Source organism: Lepidochelys kempii, chromosome 1 (genome assembly GCF_965140265.1).
Source record: "Lepidochelys kempii isolate rLepKem1 chromosome 1, rLepKem1.hap2, whole genome shotgun sequence".
Classification (NCBI taxonomy): domain Eukaryota; kingdom Metazoa; phylum Chordata; order Testudines; family Cheloniidae; genus Lepidochelys; species Lepidochelys kempii.
In genome coordinates this window covers 15,193,103-15,213,688 of record NC_133256.1, presented here as the reverse complement: position 1 = coordinate 15,213,688, position 20,586 = coordinate 15,193,103, and the positions used below count along the sequence as shown (strand labels likewise).

Genomic DNA, 20,586 nt, shown 5'->3' with positions numbered 1-20,586 from the left:
TTGCAGACACCCCCTGAAGAAGTCAGAGAGTCACAACACAAACTATTGCACACTTGGCAGACAGCACTGTCTCCTCGAATGGCCTTGCCCATTAACAAGGCCCTTCTGCCAAGACCATCTGGCAGACCTCAGCAGCAGTACCATCTGTGTGCTGATAAAAATGTATTCTGTCCCAGCCCAACCAAGTATTGTCTGAATTTTTCCCCTCACCACATTCCTAACTCCTGGAATGTTGAAGCTGTAAATGAATGTGAAAGATAGCCCCATGCTAAATCGACCCCATGTGACCTCTTTGGCCATAAGAACTATTCATCTGTGACCTGCAGTTTAGAATAGCAAATTACCAAATTCGTAGGGCAAAATACAATCACCCTGTCTAAGTCTCACATGTTTGTTGAACACCTTCCAGCAGAACATCGCAAACAGTTCCAGGCCATCCTAGCCCAAAGGTCATAACTAGAGCATTTTTATAAGCTGCCCTGGCTGCCGCTGATGTGACAGCTCACTCCATCTCCACAGCAGTTGTCATGTGTTGGACATCTTGGCCAGCTCTCTGGGATCCTTAGGAACATCCAAAATATAGTTGAAGATCTTCCTCTTGATGTTTTAAAACTCTCTGCTGGGACCACCAATGAGTCATTTTACACTTCAAAATACTCCAGAGCCACCTTGCAATCTTCTGAGATTTATACACCTGCAAGTAAATGGAAATATAATAAATCCCAAACATCCCAGAGATCCTGCTCTGTACAGTTTTCTGGTTTCGAAAGACCTTCATAGCCACCTGGGAAGAAACCAGGGTTTCAGAGAGAGACCACGTACTACATCTGGTTCAACCATTCAATCTTCCTCATCAGAATTTTGATGGTCTGGTTGAGGGACTGAATCAGTCCTGGTTTTTGTATGTTCAGCTGCAACAGTTTACCTCCTTCCCTTTTGGGCCTCTCCTCCCCCCCCCCCTTTCAGCTGGCATGGGAGCAGATTACATGAGACAAATGGGTCTTGGAGGTTTATAACATTAGGCTACTCCATCCATTTTATCTCCCACCCTCCTTCCACGCCCTCTCATGAACACTTGTTGAGACAGAAAATTGCTTAGGAGTTGTAGAACCAGTTCCTAGTTAGCACAGAGGGAAAAGGCGTTTTGAAGTATCTTCTGGCCCCAAAAAAGAAAGTGAAAGAAGAAATTCAGGATGGTGACTCTTACAGCTATTATATCAGGGAATCCAGGGGATTGGCTTTTGCCCCTTGACTTTCAGGATGTGTATATCCATAGCATGAGTCACCCATCTCGCAAGAGACTCCTTCGGTTTCTGTTTGGCCAGGAGCACTTTCAGCGTCGGGTACTCTTTTATCTAAACCAGTGTGATTGTATTGAAGTGTTTGGAAAACTCCATCTGAGATAACAGGATTTCTGCATATCACTGTTTATTAATAAAATGACAAACTTTCTGTGAGCTTATGTTATCCAGAAGGAGAAAGCTGGGCAGTAGAAGATGCACATTTCTGGGGGCAAGCCTGGGACTAGGAATTTGCTGGTGTTTCTCTGCAGTGTAATTCAAGAGTGGCTGGCTACAGCATTCATACAGTATAACGGAGTGATTTACATGCTGGAAGCTGTGTGTGGGCAGACCAGGAGTGGTTGCTCTCACAGCGAAGCAGTGTAAAAGGCACCCCAGGTTGGAGAATTGAGGGGACACAGCTGTTCAGTGGTCCAGATTGTACCTTGAGAAATGTCACCGTGTGCCCAATCATTGGGAGGAACATTGTAGTGTAGCCGCTTACACAGTTAGGTAGACGTAAGCTGCCTTACGTGAAACTAAATCTGTAGTGTAGACCAGGCCAGAGTCCTGCCTTGAGTGCAGGGAACTGGACTAGATGACCTACTAAGGTCCCTTCCAGTCCTACGTGTCTGTGTGTCTATGATTGATCAAGCACGTAGGCCTTGTCTACACTGGCAGATTTCTGCGCAGTAAAGCAGCTTTCTGCGGTGTAACTCCTGAGGTGTTCTCTCTGCCAAGCCACTTAGTGAGCAGAAACGGTGCAGTTGCAGCGCTGTGAAAAAACCCACCCTGACGAGCGGCGTAGAGCTTTCTGCGCCGGGGCTACAGCGCCATGGTGCCAGTGTAGACACCCTGGTTGATTACAGCGCTGCGATTGGCCTCCGGGAGGCGACCCACAATGCTGCTTGTTCTCGCCTCTCTGGTCATCGGTTGGAACACTACTGCCCTGCCCTCAGGTGACCAACTGTGAGCCCCACCCCTTAAATTCCTTGGGAATTTTGAAAGTCCCCTTCCTGTTTGCTCAGTGATGCGTGCAGTGGTCTCAGCGCATCTTTCCAGGTGGCCAGGCTTGCTCCACGCTCCAGGCAATCCCCCGCTTAGAGCAATGCCGAGGTGCTGGACCTCATCAGCATTTGGGGACAGGAGGCTGTCCAGTACCAGCTGCGCTCTAGCCACAGGAATTATGATACCTACGGACAGATTTCACGATGCATGACAGAAAGGGGCTGTGACCGGGACACATTGCAGTGCAGGGTCAAAGTGAAGGAGCTGCGGAACACCTACCACAAGGCACGGGAGGCAAACCGCCGCTCCGGTGCTGCTCCCACGAGCTTCCGGTTCTACAAAGAGCTGGACGTGATACTCAGTAGCAAACCCACCTCCATTGCGAAGGCCACTGTGGATACTTCAGTGGCTCACATGCCAGTCAAGAGTGGACCAAGCTAGTAGGAGGAAATTTTGGACGAGGACGTGGAGGGGGAGGGGGCCCCAGAGGCAGAGGACAACTTGAAGGTCAGAGATGCATGCAGCCAGGAGCTCTTCTTTACCCCAGTGGAGGCTAGCCAGTCACAGCTGTCGGAGCTTGACGAAGTGCAAACAGGAGAGGAGGCCCCTGGTAAGTGGCTTTGATTTTGGGAATTGCTAAAGCAAGTTGTTGGGGGCAGGAGGGTTGCAGAAAGCAGGCTTGTGTCTGTATGATGTGCATATCACCATATGCCTAGTCTGAACGGCGGAACAAGGTTAGTGATTGACTCCCTCACTTCATGGAATCTGCCTCAGAGATCTCCACGAAACTCTGATGGAGATACTGGGCAATCCGCTGCCACAGGTTCTTTGGCAGAACTGCTTTGTTTCTTGCCCCATTAAGAGTAACTTTCCCAAGCTGCTTTGCTGTCATGGGGGTGGGGAAGTATTTCTGCACACAGGCGAGCCGCGTAAGGGCCAGGGCAGAAGCTGCAGTCTTGGAGAAGACCCTCCCTTGATTCCCTGCTCACCCTCAGCAGCAAGATATCTTCCTTAATGAGCAGCCTGTGGAAAATGTGGCGACAGGAATGATTATAGCCCCCGCCCCCCCCCCCCCGACCCCTTACAGTGCTGGCTCTCCCCAAGAGCCACGTGTCCAGTGTACAGCGGAATCTAGGGGGAGTGATTTTCCCTGCTCCTGCAGCTACTCACCATTTTGGGGGTCTTGTGGCTCATGTGTGCTTTCCTGGGGTCAGACAGTTAGTGACAGGTATGTGAATAGTGGCTGTGTTTTAAATCACTGAATCAGAGGTCTGTGTGTTGCAACATTTTACGGACACGGTATTGTTTGCATTTTGGCTTCACAGGTATGACCTTGGGAGCCCGCCCTCCCTCTTTGTTATCGCCAACTGAACGGCTGCGCAGAATTAGAAAGAAGCCACAAAGAATTAAAGGGGACTTTCTGCGTGACGTCATGATGCACTCCGCGGCCGAAAAGCAGGAATTGAAGGAGTGGCGGGGACAGCAAGAAGAGGGACCGAAAGGAGATTGTGGCACACTGGGACGAAGCCACGGAGTTATGGAGCGCCAAGCGGACACGCGTCAGGTGCTACTACCACTGCAAACCGAGCAGCTCTGTGCCCGCCCCCCCCTGCAGCCGCTGTCACAAAACTCTTTCCCATGCTCCCCCCAGACACCACCAGCACGCTCTTCTCCATCTCCTGGCTCCAGTCTGTACCCACGGCATTCCACTCCTCCCCGGTCACAGTCCAGCACTGCAGACTCCCAGTACCCACTGCACTCAACACCTGTCCCTCGGCAGTTTAGCCCTGCTGAAGCACAGTACCCGCTGCATTGTACTCCAAAGGAGAAGGTTGGAGATGATCCCTGGACATACACAAATCTTTAACCGTCCCAGGACCCCACCTCCTCCTGAGACCTTCCCTTCCCCCATCCCCCACAGTGCTGATGTGTGTTTTTTGTTTCTCTCTCTCTCCTCCAGTTGTTGTTTTTTAATAAAAGAATTGTGTTGGTTTGAAAGCAATCTTTATTCCATTAATTGAAAGCAGACACAGCCCTGCAAAGCAACAGACAATTATCTTAAACCTTCACAGTGCATCATCTGCACCAATCACAATCACCTCCTAACATTACAAGCACTGCATTCCAGAGCATAGTAACAAGTATTAGTGGCTTTCAGCTTCAACTTGCTGCCTCAAGGCATCACTTCCCCTCTTTCCTGTGGGTGCTCAAAGTCCCTGCCCCCTCCCTGCCCCTATTCCAACTCCTTCCCCAAATCCCTGCCCCGGCCCCACCTCCTCCCCTGAGCGCACCACGTTCCCACTCCTCTCCCTCCCGCCCCCTGGAGCGTGCTAATGCTGTCAAACAGGTGTTTGGTGGCAGCTGGGTGGGAAGCGTTGGGAGGTAGGTGGAGGAGCGGGGATGCTGCATGCTCAGGGGAGGAGGAGGTGGGGCAGGGGGTGAGGGGAGCTTGGCTGCCAGTGGGTGCAGAGCACCCGCTAATTTTTCCCCATGGGTGCTCCAGTCCCAGCGCACCTATGAAGTCAGCGCCTATGGCCCTGCGCTGTGCCCCTCTAATAGCCCTGGTCTCTGGCTGTTCGAATTCAGCCTCCAGGCGCTCAGCCTTAGCGGTCCAGCCCTGAGTGAAGCTCTCACCCTTCTCTTCACAAATATTATGGAGCGTATAGCATGCTGCTATATGCATAGGAATATTGTCATCAGCAAGGGCTAGCTTTCCATATAGGCAGTGCCAGCGGGCCTTTAAATGGCCAAAAGCGCAGTCAACAGTCATTCTGCACTTCCTCAGCATGTTGTTGAACCGCTCCTTGCTGCTGTCAAGGTGCCCCATGTACAGCTTCATAAAACATCAGCATTAAGGGATAGGCGGGGTCTCCGCATTTTGGCTTCCCCTATGGTGATCTACTGGTCCAGGAAGAAAGTCCCAGCTTGCAGCTTCCTGAACAGGCCAGCGTTCCGAAAGATGCATGCATGCATCATGCACCTTTCCGGACCAGTCTGCGTTAATGTCTGTGAAACGCCCACGGTGATCCACAAGCGCCTGGAGAGCCACAGAGAAATACTCCTTCTGATTAATGTACTCAGTGGCTAGGTGGTCTGGTGCCAGAATTGGAATATGCGTGCCATCAATCACCCCCTGCAGTTAGGGAAGCCCATTTGTGCAAAGCCATCCACAATGTCACGCACGTTGCCCAGAATCACGATCTTTCGAAGCAGGATGCAATTAATGGCCCTGCACACTTCCGCCAACACGAGTCCAGAGGTCAACTTTCCCATTCCAAACTGGTTAGCGACCGATCGGTAGCAGTCTGGAGTAGCCACGCACTTCTCCAGTGGCAAGGCGGCTCTAATTCTTGTGTCCTTGCGCTGCACGGCTGGGGCGAGCTCATCACGCAGTCCCATGAATGTGACTTTCCTCATGCAAAAGGTCTGCAGCCACTGCTCCTCATTCCAGACATGCATGACGATGTGATCCCACCATTGCCTTAATTGATTTGTCTTGTTAGAGTTGGTAAGGCAACCCCCATCTTTTCATGTTCTCCATGTGTGTGTGAATCTGTCTTATCTATCTATCTAATCTATGTATCTACCCCTACTGTATTTTCCACTCCATGCATCTGGTGAAGTGGGTTTTAGCTTATGCCCAAATAAATTTGTTAGTCTCTAAGGTACCTAGTCTCTAAGTATTCCTAGTTCTTTTTATTTAAGTAAATGAGAACCTTAATGAGTAAAAAGGATTTTAAGAACTTAACGACTGCTATACAAGATCAAGCCAGTGGCCCATCTAGTAGTAGTCTGTCTCTGACGGTGGCCAGTATCAGATATTCTAGAGAATGGTTCAAGAAGTCAACTGTGTAGTAGCCTGTTCATAAGGGAAGATTCTTCCTAACCTCAGACAGTAATGGACTTGTGTCTTACAGCATGATGACTTACACTGGCTATAAATGTGCAAGGGGTCTAAAAGCAGATGTTCTCATATATCCATATAAATGCCCAGTCACTTCTTAAATCCTACTAATCTCTTGGCTTCAGTATTCAAGGGCCTGATCTGGTTTATTTGCCTGAGACACACACTTTCATAAAACAACTTCCTCTTACCTACATTTTTTCAAGTAGTATTTACGTTATTCTTTAGCTGAGGCAATACTAGTATGTTTGGGTTTTTAGGCCAGAGCCATAATGTGTTTTGGCCCTAGAAAGTTGTGTTCCTTGTGTGAGCTCCAGCCTGGGAATCGAAATTCAACATAAGCTTAATTTGGGATTGCAGAATGGAGAAATTCTGTCGCTGACCTTGACTTTTTCATGTGAACAAGATGGGCAGATGAAAAATGGTCTTCCTGTGAATCTGGCATGTGATTAGAGATCTTTAGCAACTCTAGCTGTGTATGTGCATATCTGCAGCTGCTGTCCTTCTGGTCTGTTTGACACAAACATAATATTAATGTACATTTTAATTTGAAATAACTCTTAGGACATTGTGTGGACAGTGAAGACCTTATAGTGTCAATCTCTCCTATCCAATGGAGAACAGTCTCAAATTAGGCTTTTTGGAAAGTCAGTGTCTGAGCATTATGCAGATTGCTTTGTAAAAGCAACAGAAGCCCATAGTGTTTTTGGTCAGTCGAGAAATAGCTTAAAGCATTTGCCTTTACAGTCGTAAGAAATGTACTAGTTGGGTAACGCACACATTTAAGGATAAAGACTACACTTCTAAATCCAACTTCATGTGCTTTTTGAGAGATAAGGTGGGTGAGGTAATTTTACTGGACCAACTTCTGTTGGTGAGAGAGAGAGAGAGAAGCTTTTGAGCCACACAGAGCCCTTCTTCATATATGGGAAAGGTACTTCGAGCGTCACAGCTAAATGCGAGGGGGAATAGATTGTTTAGACTAAGTAGTTACCACATATTGTAAGAGACTATTCAAGGTAGAGTGGTCCGTTAACATTTCTTCAGTCATAGGACAAAATGAGGGGGGTTCGTGGGTTACAGATTGTTACAATGAGCTATAAATCCAGTGTCTCTGTTCAATCCATGATTTTTAGTGTCTAGCAGAGTTATGAATTTAAGCTCCCAGGCTTGTCTTCTGAAAGTGGTGTGCAGGTTTCCTTTGAGGACTGATAGGTCAGACACAGCAATCGCTTTGTGAAAAGAATTCACCCACTGGTGACAGGGTGTTTTTGTGTTTTATCATTTTCCAGATGCTCTGTCAGTAAAGTTTTATGTGATGTCCTTTACGGAGTTGAATAGAACAGAGGGACCTGCTACTTTCCTCATCGTATATCTTAATTAGCAGAACTCAGCTTTGGAGAATATTAAGACATATAGGTGAATAACATTAACAAATAAACTACAGGTGGTTCAAATCCAAAAGCATGGAACTACAGGTAGTTCAAATCCAAAAGCCAAGCATAGTGGATCCCCAGGGCCTATCTTCCAGTAGCCCCAGCTTTCCCCTGGGACTTTATTTCCCTCTTCCTATCTCAAGGATTCTCTGTAGGACTGACGGGGAATGAAGTGTGATCCTATTGTACCCATCCTGTCTACTCCTGCCATTGGCCAGCCCATTCTCAGTACTTGGAACTAATTTTAACGTGCTCTTTGACACTGACTGTATTTTAAGTTGATTGGGTCTCCTTTGAAAACACTTAGCATCTTCTCCCTAAGGTACTTACTAACGATCATTGTCGGGCCTTGTATTATTACTTCCTCGAGTCTCCTTTGTTTTCCTGGCATTGGAGTGCCCTTCAATTTGTTTTTATTCATTTCAAATTCTGAGCCTGGATAGCTCTTGTAATTATTGGATTTGATCCTGGTTTTGAATGTTATGCAGGGCCCCAAGCACCTTGCCCAGCAGGAGCTTCGGAAATAAAATTATTATAATTCTTGGCAGAGGCGGAGCGCTGTGTGGTGCTTCCGCTGCACCTGCCTGCATTATCCCTGAATCAATTAGTCCTCCTTTGATGGTGAGTAAATGGATTCTTCAATTCAAAAACCAAAAAAGACAATTTAGAATTTTCCAGTAAGTTACAAACCGTGTTCTGGGCTGGAACCTCTTACTGGTGTCCATCTGAAACAAGTTGTTCTTAAAGTGTGTAAATCAGCATTCTGAAGAATGGAGAGTTTGGGCCGATTCGGAGTGCTTGATTCTCCACCGCCTTCCATCTTGTGTAGTCACCTAAATCGGTTCAAAGTGGGTGGAAAATGCTACCAAACCAGCATGGCAGCATTTCTACAGCCACGGTGCACAGATGTAACTGATTACACAAAGGTGCAAACAGAGGTGACTCACACCCTGGAGAACAGCTTTCTGGTGTAATGTAGGAAGGAGGAATGGGCTGGGTGGAGGCAGTGCAAGGTTTGAGGCAGATGCATCTCTCTTCCCCCTCACCTCTTTCTGGCCCCTTGGGAGATTCTATGCAGGAGGGGGGTGGAAATTAACGGAAGGTTGTGGCGTCTTCCATGGAGCTCTCGTCAGGAGTACAGAGATAGCCAGTGGTGGGAGAGTTTCTGATAACACAGTTTCAATGTGACAAAGGTGTGTGGGGACAGGTTGCCGGGGACCAGAGCCAGTGCAGGGGGATTAGGAATCTGTCACATTTAGAGGTCGATTTTGCAGCATTTTTTCCTACGCTGTGGCAAACCCCATGTCCCTTGCCCTCCCAAGAGGAGGATATGGAGGATCCTCACGGACCGTTCTTTCTCAGACCCCACTTCTCAAGTTTTCCATGGGAGGTGATTATCTGGCCTCTGGTAGGATTAATACACGGCTCTACTGTGCATGCTTTAAGATTTTTAATTACAGGTGACATATCCCTGATTGATGCGATTTTAAATACTGCCTTCAGCAATGTATGCATGTTAATTAAGAGCAAAGAATCTATTTTATATTGCTCGGTACAGGCTTTGCATTAGAAAGTGAAACTGCCCTGAGGGACAGCCTGAGGGGCCAGCAAAAATAAGTTGCCTGGTAGACACGGAGCCTAAATTTGATCTCTCTTAGGCTATGTCCACACTACAGCTTATGTTGGCATAGCTTATGTCCAATAAATCAGCCCCTCGAGTGATGTAAGTTACACCAACATAAGTGCAGTGTGGACAGTGCTATGCTGGCAGGAGAGCTGCTGTCGCCGACACAGCTACCGCGGCTCGCGGGGCTGGAATAGTTAAGCCGGTGGGAGAGCTCTCTGTCATCAGCTTGGAGTGGCTACATTAGAGCGCTTCCAGCAGTGCAGCTGCACCGATGCAGCTGCACCACTGTAAGCTCTCTAGTATAGCCATAGGCCTTATTTATCCTGGGGATCTACTCCAATAAAAGCTTTGGTTGGCCACCCTCTCTGGGGTAAAGCCACTGCAAGCAGCAATTTGCATCAGCAGAGCTTGTCTCAGCTTCAAGTAAGTGTAAAGTGCACACATGCAGATTGCGGTTTATGGTATTGCCAGCCTATGTTGGGGATTTTCATTCATTGGTGGCTGGCCACCAATGGGAGAAATCCCTAGTGCGGACAAGGTATTACACCAGTGTAATTTCATTGAAATCAAAAGGTTAAAACTGGAAAACAAAATTGTACAGGAAAACTCAAAGGGACCTTTTAAAGGGGTTCCTGTAAAGAGATGCTGTCAACTTAAATTTGGAACCAGATTTAAAATTTAGAGCGGAAAAAAATCAGCAAGAGTTCATATAAGTTAATTTAAAATAAAATCCAATGAAATCAGTAATTTTTTAACAACTAGTTCCCCTGCAATTTTTAAAAGCCAAACATTACGCAAAAGTGAAACTAGCATAATTGATTTTCATTGTTCACTGAGAGAAATACCAAAAGTAAACCATGAGCACAGTAAAGGCAAGTAAATTGGATTTAAAAAATTCCCTAATTCTAATATTCTGAGGTGTGGCTAGCACATTTTTACCGGTGGTGTTTGTTAATATATGATTAAGTTGAGTGACCATTTAAGACAGCGGGTTACTGATTGGAGGTGGCTTTTACTGCAGGTTTCACTCTATTGATTTACTGCCGGCAGGGTAATAATCCTATTAAAATGTGTGATACTATGTGCCAATGTCACCCAAGCTGGTGCAGGGGGATATAATTGACACCGTGTTTTGAAAGTTGATCCTCGCACAAAGCTGAGTTTATCTATCTCTGTGTGTACATGTTTCACCATCTTTCCTATTAAAAATAAATAAATAAATGGCACACTTGCTTAACCTAGGGGAGTGAATCGGAGCACTACATATATTTTATGGACGTATCCCCAAAAGCTTAGATCCTGGGCTGAGAAATCCAAGCAGCAGCTGTACTTAATGATTACTGTGTGCTAATAGATCAGCAACATCACTAATGATTCAATTGTAGGCTCAACAGATTTTCAAAGTGAAGAGCTAGAAGGATACGGCACAAGGAGAGAGGGCTCTCCTAGGGCCAGGAGAATTTTGAAACTGCGGGGGTGGGGAGAAATATGCCTTCTCCTTACTGTAGGAACACAAGTGGGCTAGGAGCAGCTCTGGGGAAAGATAACACAAGCAAAAGCAGTTTTTACGTAAACTGGGCTGTGATGTGCAGTGCAGTTATCACTTTGTTTCATGGCTGCTTAGTTTGAGAGAAAATACAGGGAGATTATATAGTGATTCTAGGCAATGCAGGGAGGCATTAGGCAGTTTTGGAGATGGATAGCCAAAAAACTGTAAGGTTGGTCTTTATCCTGCAGTTTACATGAAGGATCATTCTTGTATTCATTGCAACAGAATATTGGCTGTTCTCTGTCATGGGAGATGCTACCTGATAGGCCTAGAAACTCAGGAGATTATTTGTTTTCTGGAACCTCTGCTAACCCTACTTGGATGGGGAAGGCTAGTGATGTGAGACAGGTTTGTAGGAATGGTCCCTGAGGGGGCCCATGAGCTTAGCCAGGTACCTGTCAGTTTTATTGGATTAGCGGATTAATGACACTGCTAGGATCTGAGTCTGCCTAAGATTACATAAAAACATCAGGATAAACTGGGATACTCTTTGTTTTCAGGGACATGTCCTATTGGAACTGTAAGTAAATGAGACTGAGCACCTGCCTTCAGTCACCCGCAAAAGTATGCAGATAGACACTGAAAAGTGTGTGTGCAAGAAGGGGCATCAAGAATAAGCAAATTGCAGTTCAAAAAGATATTCTTGGGATGTTTGAAACAAAGATGGGTAAATGAATGTATTTCAGCGCATGTTACATACTTCAGCTGATGATCATGTCACAGCATGGGCCAGAAGAGTTGAGCTAGCATTGAACTTTGAGCTCATATTCTAAGTGGACTATGGAAAGCAGAATAAGAGGATCTGATTCCCTGTTGCCTTCCACCATGTACAGTCATTTACTCCAGTGTAATGCGAGTGCAAAATGGATGTTAAATGTGAATATTCTGATCTGGTGGCATTTTACGGTTGCTTTGTGAAAGAGCTTTTAAGGACTTTTCGTTGCTCGAAGTGCAGAAACTGTGGGAAATCTTCATGAGGAGAAAAGGAATGAATTGGAGCCGGGGTTTTGGGTCAGAACCCTCTCTAATTCTAATGGCTAAAATGAATATGCTTCCTAACATTGTAAGAATGTGGATCCGTACCTGGATTCCACAGTTCAGCATCACTTCTAGTCTGTAGAGGGAAAAAATGTTGGAACAGGTTTATAATCTGATAACCACAAACTAACCTGCTTCTTTTGATGGGAAGTCTCTCTTGTGGAGAGGAGGAAAGGAGGGGCAGATGGCATGATCCAGGGGACAGGGCACCACACTGGGAGTCTGTAGATCTGCATTCTGTCTCCTCTCTGCCATTAACTTGCTTTGTGACCTTGTTCAAGACCCTTCATCTCTGTGCCTCAGTTTACACCACTGTGAAATGAGGCTATGGATAAATGCTATCCATTTGCAAATATTGTTGTTCTAGAGCAGGGGTTCTCAAACTGGGAGTCAGGACCCCTCAGGGGGTCATGAGGATATTACCTGAGGGGGCGTGAGCTGTCAGCCTCCACCCCCAAGCCCCGCTTTGCCTCCAGCATTTATAATGGTGTTAAATATATAAAAAAGTGTTTTTAATTTATTAGAGACTCAGAGGCTTGCTATGTGAAAGGGGTCACCAGTACAAAAGTTTGAGAACCACTGTTCTAGAGACACTATATTACCCTCTTGGAAAAACCTTATAGGGTTGAATGGAAATGAAACTGATAGTTCTATAGAAATTCTTGGTGTGGGTGAGAGTCCAATAAAAGTCTATAGCAGAGAGAACTTTTGCTATAGACTGCTTTAAAAACTCCCCGGAAGAGTTATTCTCACGGTGACCGGTATTGACAAGTGCTGAAGGAATATCAACCGTTTCCTTCCCTGCAGTAATTTCTTCTATTTTGTCTCCCATCTATTTGGTTGACAGCTAGTATGCCTTGCACTGATCCTGGAATTCTGAATCCACAAAAATGACAGGACAAAAGAATATGTGGAGTTCTTAACAGAAGTCATAAGTATTAGATGGAAAAGCTATATTGCTCGCAATAGGTGGTCTGTGTATATTTTCCTCTTCCCTTTAAACAGATCAATTTCCAGAGATTGCTTCACAGTTACGAAGCAATTCAGTTAATTAACGTTTTCAGTCAGAATGATCCTTATGCACTTGGGATTACGAGCATTTTCCTGCCTCATACAGAGCTTGGTGCTCCATGGAATGCTGTGTAACTGAAAAAATGATGCTCTCAGATTTTCCTTGTACAAAGACATCCAGAACCCCAATATCTCAAAGCAAAACTCAGGCAAAGTGCTCCGTTTGACCTGGCTTCGGGTGGCAGCCAGTGTGGGGGGCCAAGTACTCTGGAAGCCATTCAGGGAAACTGAGCAAATTTAGCAAAAGTATTGGGCTTGAAATGAGCTGAATTGCGCAACCCTAATTGCAAATGGATGACCTGTTTCTGGCAGTTTGTCATGATAATGACCTTTGAAAGCTTGTTCAAACTGTTTTCATTGCACTCAGACAGGAATGTTGTGTTCTTTGCCCAATCCCCTAAAACCTTTGTTTTAGCTACTGGCAGCTTTATTTTTTTTGGGTGATATTTGGGGGTGGGGTTTGAAGAGAGAAATTAGAGATGAAATCAGGGATGGGCCTGAGCCAAAACCTTAACTCTGAACTTCTACAAATGGCTCCTATCTCTGTTAGGATCTGAATAAAACCCCAGATTTGAGTGTCCTTTAAGTGTATGCCTGTGTCTGTGTGCAAAATCCTAGAGAGGAACATTGCTGATCTCCGAGAAGGGTTCTGAATCTTGCTTTAAACTTCCGGGTTCAGGCTGGCCTCTAATAAAAATCACCCAGCCGCTCAACTGTGTTCAGTCAAATGTCAACTTTCTTCAAGCAGATCAGAATATAGGTCCAGCAGATACTGTAAATAACACTGACCCATTGGTTAGGCTGCCCAGCCCATCTTAAGGCATTTCTAAAGCCTGGTCTACAAACATTTTTGGTATGTTTTTGGTTAGGGGTGTGATTTTTTTTTTTAATAGAGAAATAGTTAATTTTCTAAAAAAAACTCCTAATGTGGGCATAGTTATACCGATATAAAGGTTCTTATATGGGTATAGCTTATTCCTGTAGAAAGATGCCTGTCACCTGAATGTCTAAATGCTGTACAATTAAGTATCTGTCTATAGAACAAAAATGCTGCAGTTTCGCTCTGCTCGCCAATAAACAGAGGTCTGTGGATGTAACTTTGTTGTAGGTACCCTTCCTAGAGGAAGGCTCTCTTGAAAAGGCCTGTTTCGACTTAACACACTAGCTAAACACAATATTGTGGGTGTGGCAAAATTATAGGAGCATGCTCTTGAATTCACGTTTTACATAACTAGACACAAATCCCTGATTTAATGGACTGTGGCTTCAGACCTAAACCTATTCTTAAACTGTCACCCCCGACTTAACATTTCAGTAGCTAAAAGATGTTACTAAACGATGATGACAAAAAAAATTAGGGTAACATTATAGATCTCATTTTAAAATCACAAAAAAGCCTACAGGAAATTCAGCTTTAAGGCTGGAAACCACACCATTGATGCATCATTGGGGTGATTTTATTTTGTCGTCAAAACAGGGCATTTTTGCCAGCAAAAGTTGCATCACAGTGTGTACGCATTCACTGTTTTGTTGACAAAAGCTGTCTTTTCCGGACAATACTCTGTAGTGTAGACAAGGCCTAACACTCTTGTCACTAGGACCTTGGCTACGCTTGCAAGTTACAGCGCAATAAAGGAGCCCCGGGCGCACTAGCTCACTACTCATCCAAACTGGCAAATCACGTAGAGTGTTCTGACTCCGTGGTACCAGCAGCATTGTAGCTCCACCTCAGCGAGTGGAATAACGTTTGCTGCGCCCCCACTGGAGTGCCGCAGCGCCAGAGTGGACGAGGTGTTGCATTACTGTGCTCTGATCAGCCTCCGGAAACGTCCCATAATCTCCTTAAGTCAAGTGGCCACTCTTCTCATTGTTTTGAACTCGCTGTAGGAATGCGGCTATGCCCTTTGAAAGCTCCGTTTCTGACAGCCGGCATGTTTATCTGCTCCGAGACAAAGCAGCCATTACTGTGGAATGCTGTGTGAGAGAGAGAGAGGTGGAGGGGAGAGGGGGTCTGCTGCTGTCTGAACTTACAAGACAGCATGCGGACATGCTCTCAGCTGCCCCCAAACCCACTCCCTCTCCCTCCACATACACACAACACACTCCCTGTCACACTCCAAACCCCCCACCCCCATTTGAAAAGCATGTTGCAGCCACTTGCATGTTGGGATAGCTACCACAATGCAGTGCTCTCTGTGGCCATTACAAGAGCTGCTAATGTGGCCATGCCAGTGCGCTTGTAGCGGTCAGTGTGAACAGATTGCAGTGCTTTCCCTACTGCGTTCTATGAAGGTGGGTTTAACTCAAAGCTCTCTACATCTACAAGTGTAGCCATGCCCTAGGTATGTAAAGATTCTCCCACGTCAGACTCCTGCGGTGTTCATCTTATTCACATGCGCATAGGTAATCTGTCGTACAGTGTGTTATGCATTTCCCTCTGAGCCTGATCCACAGAGGATACTAGACTGCTTCACCCATGGGTCTCGACCAGGGGTATGTGTACTGCTAGGGGTATGCAGAGGTCTTCCAGAGTTACATCAACTCATCTAGATATTTGCCCTAGTTTTACAACAGGCAACATTAAAAGTACTAGTGAAGTCAGTACAAACTAAAATTTCATATGACTTGTTTATACTTTTCTATATACTGTACACTGAAATGTAAGTAGAATATTTATATTCCAATTGATTTATAATTATATGGTAAAAATGAAAAAGTGAGCAATTTTTCAGTAAAAGTATGCTGTGACACTTTTTTGTATTTTTATGTCTGATTTTGTAATCAAGTAGTTTTTAAGTCAGGTGAAACTTGGGGTATGCATGACAAAGCAGCCTCCTGAAAGGGGTACAGTAGTCTGGAAAGGTTGAGAGCCACTGAGCCATATGGCTTAGTCCTTCCGCTCAAGCTGTAGTGGTCCTGCTCTTTGTTCTGGAGGTCATAGCTACAATCCCCAATGATGACTAGGTTGACAATTGTTGCACAGATAAATGTAGCTGTTACTGTTTGTTTTTACTCTTTCTAAAACTAATGATATAAAGTTGTTTTTAAAAAAGCTGCAATGATCTCTGAGAAACTAGCCTATTAAATCCTAGTGAGATTTACAGCAGGCCCTGTAAGTAATAACTTTTCTAAATGAAGTTATTTATATATTCCAAGGCACCAGATTAAATCCTAGATTACAAGAATCGGTAGGCAGGCCTGTTATTTGTTAGACCAGAGGTGGGCAAACTAAGGCCCGCGAGCCACATCTGGCCCACGGGACCCTCCTGCCCGGCCCTGGAGCTTCTGGCCCCTCCCCTGCTGCTCCTCCTCCTCCCCCGCAGCCTCAGCTCACTGAGCTGCTGGCGCCATGCTCTGGGCAGGGGGCTGCGAGCTCCTGGGGCAGCGCAGCTGCAGAGCCTGGCCTGACCCGGTGCTCTGTGCTGTACGGTGCGTGGCCGGCTCCAGCCGGGCAGTGGAGCTGTAACGTCGCCAGCCACTGGCGCTCCAGGCAGCGCAGTAAGGGGGCAGAGTGGGGCGGGGGGGGCGGTGTTGGATAGAGGGCAGGGGAATTGGGGCGGTCAGAGGGCAGGGAACCGGGGGATTGAATGGGGGCAGGGATCCTGGGGGGAGCAGGAAAGGGGGGGGCTGGATGGGGTGGCGGGGGGCAGTGGTTCTGGGGGCAGTCAGGGAGAAGGGGTGGTTGGATGGGGCAGGGGTCCCGGGGCAGTCAGGAATGAGAGGAGGGGTTGGATGGGGCAGCAGGGGGCAGTTGGGGTGGGGGTTCTGGGGGCGGTCAGGGGATGGGGCAGGGGTCATCAGGGAACGGGGGGGTTGGACGGGGCAGGAGTCACAAGGGGGTGGGTGCATCAGGGAGCGAGAATCGGGGGTGGGGGGAATAAGGGGCAGTGGCCAGGCCATGCCTGGCTGTTTGGGGAGGCACAGCCTCCCCTATCTGGCCCTTCATACAATTTCCAAAACCTGATGCAGCCCTCAGGCCAAAAAGTTTGCCTGCCCCTGTGTTAGACCCTGATTCAGCGAGGTATTTAAGTATGTGCCAAACTTTAATCATTTGACTAGTCTCAGTGAAGTCAATGCGACTGCTGATGTGCTGGAAGTTAGGCACATGCTGACATATCTTGCTGAACGGGGGGGTCTTGGGGTGGTACAATTTCGAAAAGTGACTCTCAAAAGTGGCTTTATAGGGCTCTGTGCTTGTCTCAGTGTCTCCGGATCAAATGTACTCTGCTCACAGTTAAAGAGATGCTTTCTCTATCTGCCAGCCTTGCAAGCTCAGCCTGGGGATGGGAGTATCAAGTGAGGTCTTTTCCTTCTCATGGTTCATAGCTAGCACTAGACATTCTGCAGGACAAAATCTGCCCTCAGTGACACTGATGCAACCCAGTTGCCGTCAGTGGGTTTGCACAAGTGTAACTGATTGAAACTTAGCATACAATTTTGTTGATGATCCACAAGCAAGAGTACAATCCTGCTCACTCTTTCAAGTGTACTGACTGTCGGGCTGTATGGAGTAATAAATAAGTAAAATCCTCTTTTTTTTTTTTTTAAGGAGCCAGCAGATGAGCCTCAGTGTACTTGGAAACTTTTGCTGAGGTAAGAAGGTGCCATTTCTACAAAAAGAAAAGGAGTACTTGTGGCACCTTAGAGACTAACAAATTTATTTGAGCATAAGCTTTCGTGAGCTACAGCTCACTTCATCGGAATCCGATGAAGTGAGCTGTAGCTCACGAAAGCTTATGCTCAAATAAATTTGTTAGTCTCTAAGGTGCCACAAGTACTCCTTTTCTTTTTGTGAATACAGACTAACACAGCTGCTACTCTGAAACCTGTCATTTCTACAGAGTCACTCTTTTCAGAAAAGAACTGCCTTTAAAAAATATAATCCCAAAAAGGAAGTGTGTGTATATTGGGGGAGGGAAGGAGAGGGCAGAGAATATGGAGTAGAACCTAAGACAAAATGGAATAAACATCTGAATGATAATGTACAAGTCTTTCATGTGATTCTCCAGAATCCTGTCCTCTACTGGTTGGCATGTCATTACTGGCCCTGATTAAGTGTGATCATGTTTACTTCTGGTGGTTGCATCCTACTGGGAGATTAGACCTGGGAAAGGAGGGGAAGAGAGACAGAAAATGAGAGGTGAGATGGAGGGCCTGACTTTTTCTACTACTTGTGTAGTCACTTACACTCGTGCAAAATGGATGTACAGTTCTACCAGAGCAAAATGGTCGTTACACCCACATTGCATAGGTGTAAATGCAAGATATGAGGCAGTGTGGAATTCTATCCAGGGGAATACAGGGCAAGAATGGATTTGTGATGCCTTTGTTCTATGCAACCGAAAGTATAGGATTGCCTTTCCTCTAAGTTGTTGTTTGGAAACCCTCTCACATCTCTGGATATTCAGCCTTATCATCAAGCTGATATTTAAGATCATAAGCATACAAAGATGCATCTGCATCTGCCGGCTACTAACAAAAGTAGGTCTGAGAGAAGAGATGAACTTTTCTTCCCTTCTTTGTCACTGCCAAGTTTTCTTCCAGATGGGTCTCATTTGGGAAGCTCCTGGGGCTGAAAGCTTATGTTGAGGAAGAACCGTATGCATTTGAAAGAAACTCCAGATAACAGGGGTAAAACTACTCAAGCTCAGTCTTCATATGCAGTATTACTGTGTGCTACTGTCACACAAGCTTTTGTACTTAAGGCTTTCTGTACCTAATTGCCATATTAAAACCTTATCTGCATTTTTCCTGAGGGGTGGTGCAACAAGTGAAATCCAGGTTCAGATATGCTTTCTGCAAATTAGTACAGATGACTAGTTTAAAAACTTTTTTTTTTAATTTCTTTTTTAGAGAGGTAGCTTGGTTATGTGTGTGTGTGTGTGTGTTAAACAAGATTAGGGCTTGATCCAAGTCAAGGGAAAGAATCCTAATAGGAACTGGATCATAGGTTTCATACAGAAACTTGGTGCTAGCTACATTGGGGAGCAGGAGAGGAAGGATGGTCCCCTGATTAGGGCACTAGTCTTTGGACTTGGAAGACCTGCATTCCATTCCCTGCTCCACCTCAGTCTTCCTATTTGACTAGGGCCAAGTCTCTCTCTACCTCAGTTGCCTATCTGTAAAATGGGATAATAGCAATGAAGATGTTGTGAGGATAAATACATTAAGAAAAAAAAGTGTGGTGTTCTTATACAGTGCTCATCATCATAGTGCTCATATGCCAGGGTTATTGGGGCCATAGAATATCCTGAAATAAGGGAGGGAACAAAATTTGGCTACCTGGTGCTTGACAGTAACACCCACAAAATCTGTGAAGAGGCCACTCTGCAGATGCATTCTGGGTTTTGGCAGAGGGTCTGTATGCTTGTGAGTATGTTCCTGTTGATTCTGCAGTGATACGTAAAAATCTCCAAAATAGAGGATTGTATCAGGAACTGGTTGGGAGGGAAATGATATTGGTGGTGAGAATATGGATGAAAGATGACGCTACTCTTATATCTTACATTGTGTGTGCACACCCATCTGGAAGGCATTTTCAAAGGGGGTCAGAACCTGGCCCTTAATTTTAAGTATTGTGGGTCAGAGAGGCTAAATTCTGCTACACAGCTGATCTGGAGCTTTCAAAGATCTAGGTCTGTGTGGACTGTAAGAAATAGTGTCAGGTAATACAGCAATGGGCTACTCTGCAGATTTCTCAGAAGCCAAGTTGCTAAACTGACTCCTGGAAGTGAGCACACGGGGTTGAACATCCTCACTCTTGGCCAGTGCAGAAGAAAGTTCTGTTTGAAGCGGTGAGGGCATTGAAAGCAGTGAGCCTTTCTTGTTAAACTGTAAACTAGAAGCACTAGAGATGATATAAGGCATCACAGGCACTAAGCTTTCAGAGGTTGCCTTTTAATTCACTTCAAGAGCTAGGCACCATTGAAGGTACTGAAACATAGTATTATATAGATCCTGAAACACTGAGAGGCAACATGGTCCAGTGGATAGGGAGTCAGACTGGGATTCAGGAAACCTGCCTTCTGTTCCTGGCTCTGCTGCATGACCGTGGGAAAAGTAACCTTTCCCCCTTTTTAGTTTTGCCTTTTTAGATTGCAAGCTCTTTGGGGCAGGGACTGTCTATTACTAGGCGTTTTGTTCAGTATGTAGCCCAGTGGGGCCCCGATTTCATTTGGGGCTTCTAGGTGCTACTGTAATACAAAGAATAATAGTTTTTGGTGTATATGTTTGATACCTTTCTGTGACAATGACCAACTATTGGATTATGTCCATCTGATCTCTGAGTAAATAAAATATCACTGTATATTTCTCATTCAGCCTATTTCTTCAAATGTAAATTACTTATGGAAAAATAATCCTGCCTTTATGTGAGTTCTTTAATCCAGTGTTTATGTGGAAGTCTCTTTAGCATTTGATAACCGTGCGATTTTCAGCAGAAATGCTTTTGCTTCATTTAAATCAGAACCTGTCTTGTCATTTCAACAGTGTGCTTACATTCCCTCTTATGCCCCTGTTCCAAAATGAGTCCTAATTCAATCCCCAGAAGATCCACTGTCAAGTTTCCCCTTGGCTACTTTTTTTTTAAATCATTGTGCCAAGGACCTTTTCTGATAGCTGGAGATTCAGTGTTGAATATTACATATTGTTACCTAGGCACTGCATTGATTACT

At 45.6% G+C, this 20,586-nt stretch overlaps 1 protein-coding gene across 7 annotated transcripts in view; it reads left to right on the top strand.

The window, feature by feature from the left end:
* Positions 1-20,586, top strand: part of PAK1 (p21 (RAC1) activated kinase 1) — a 115,054-nt gene that overhangs the window by 13,797 nt on the left and 80,671 nt on the right. For 2 of the 7 annotated variants that reach the window (XM_073335313.1, XM_073335317.1), the window contains exon 2: positions 17,463-17,506. The exons of the other annotated variants lie outside the window; for them this stretch is intronic. The gene's annotated coding sequence lies outside the window, so the exon portion shown is untranslated. The remainder of the gene's footprint in view (positions 1-17,462; positions 17,507-20,586) is intronic. 7 annotated transcript variants of the gene reach the window in all.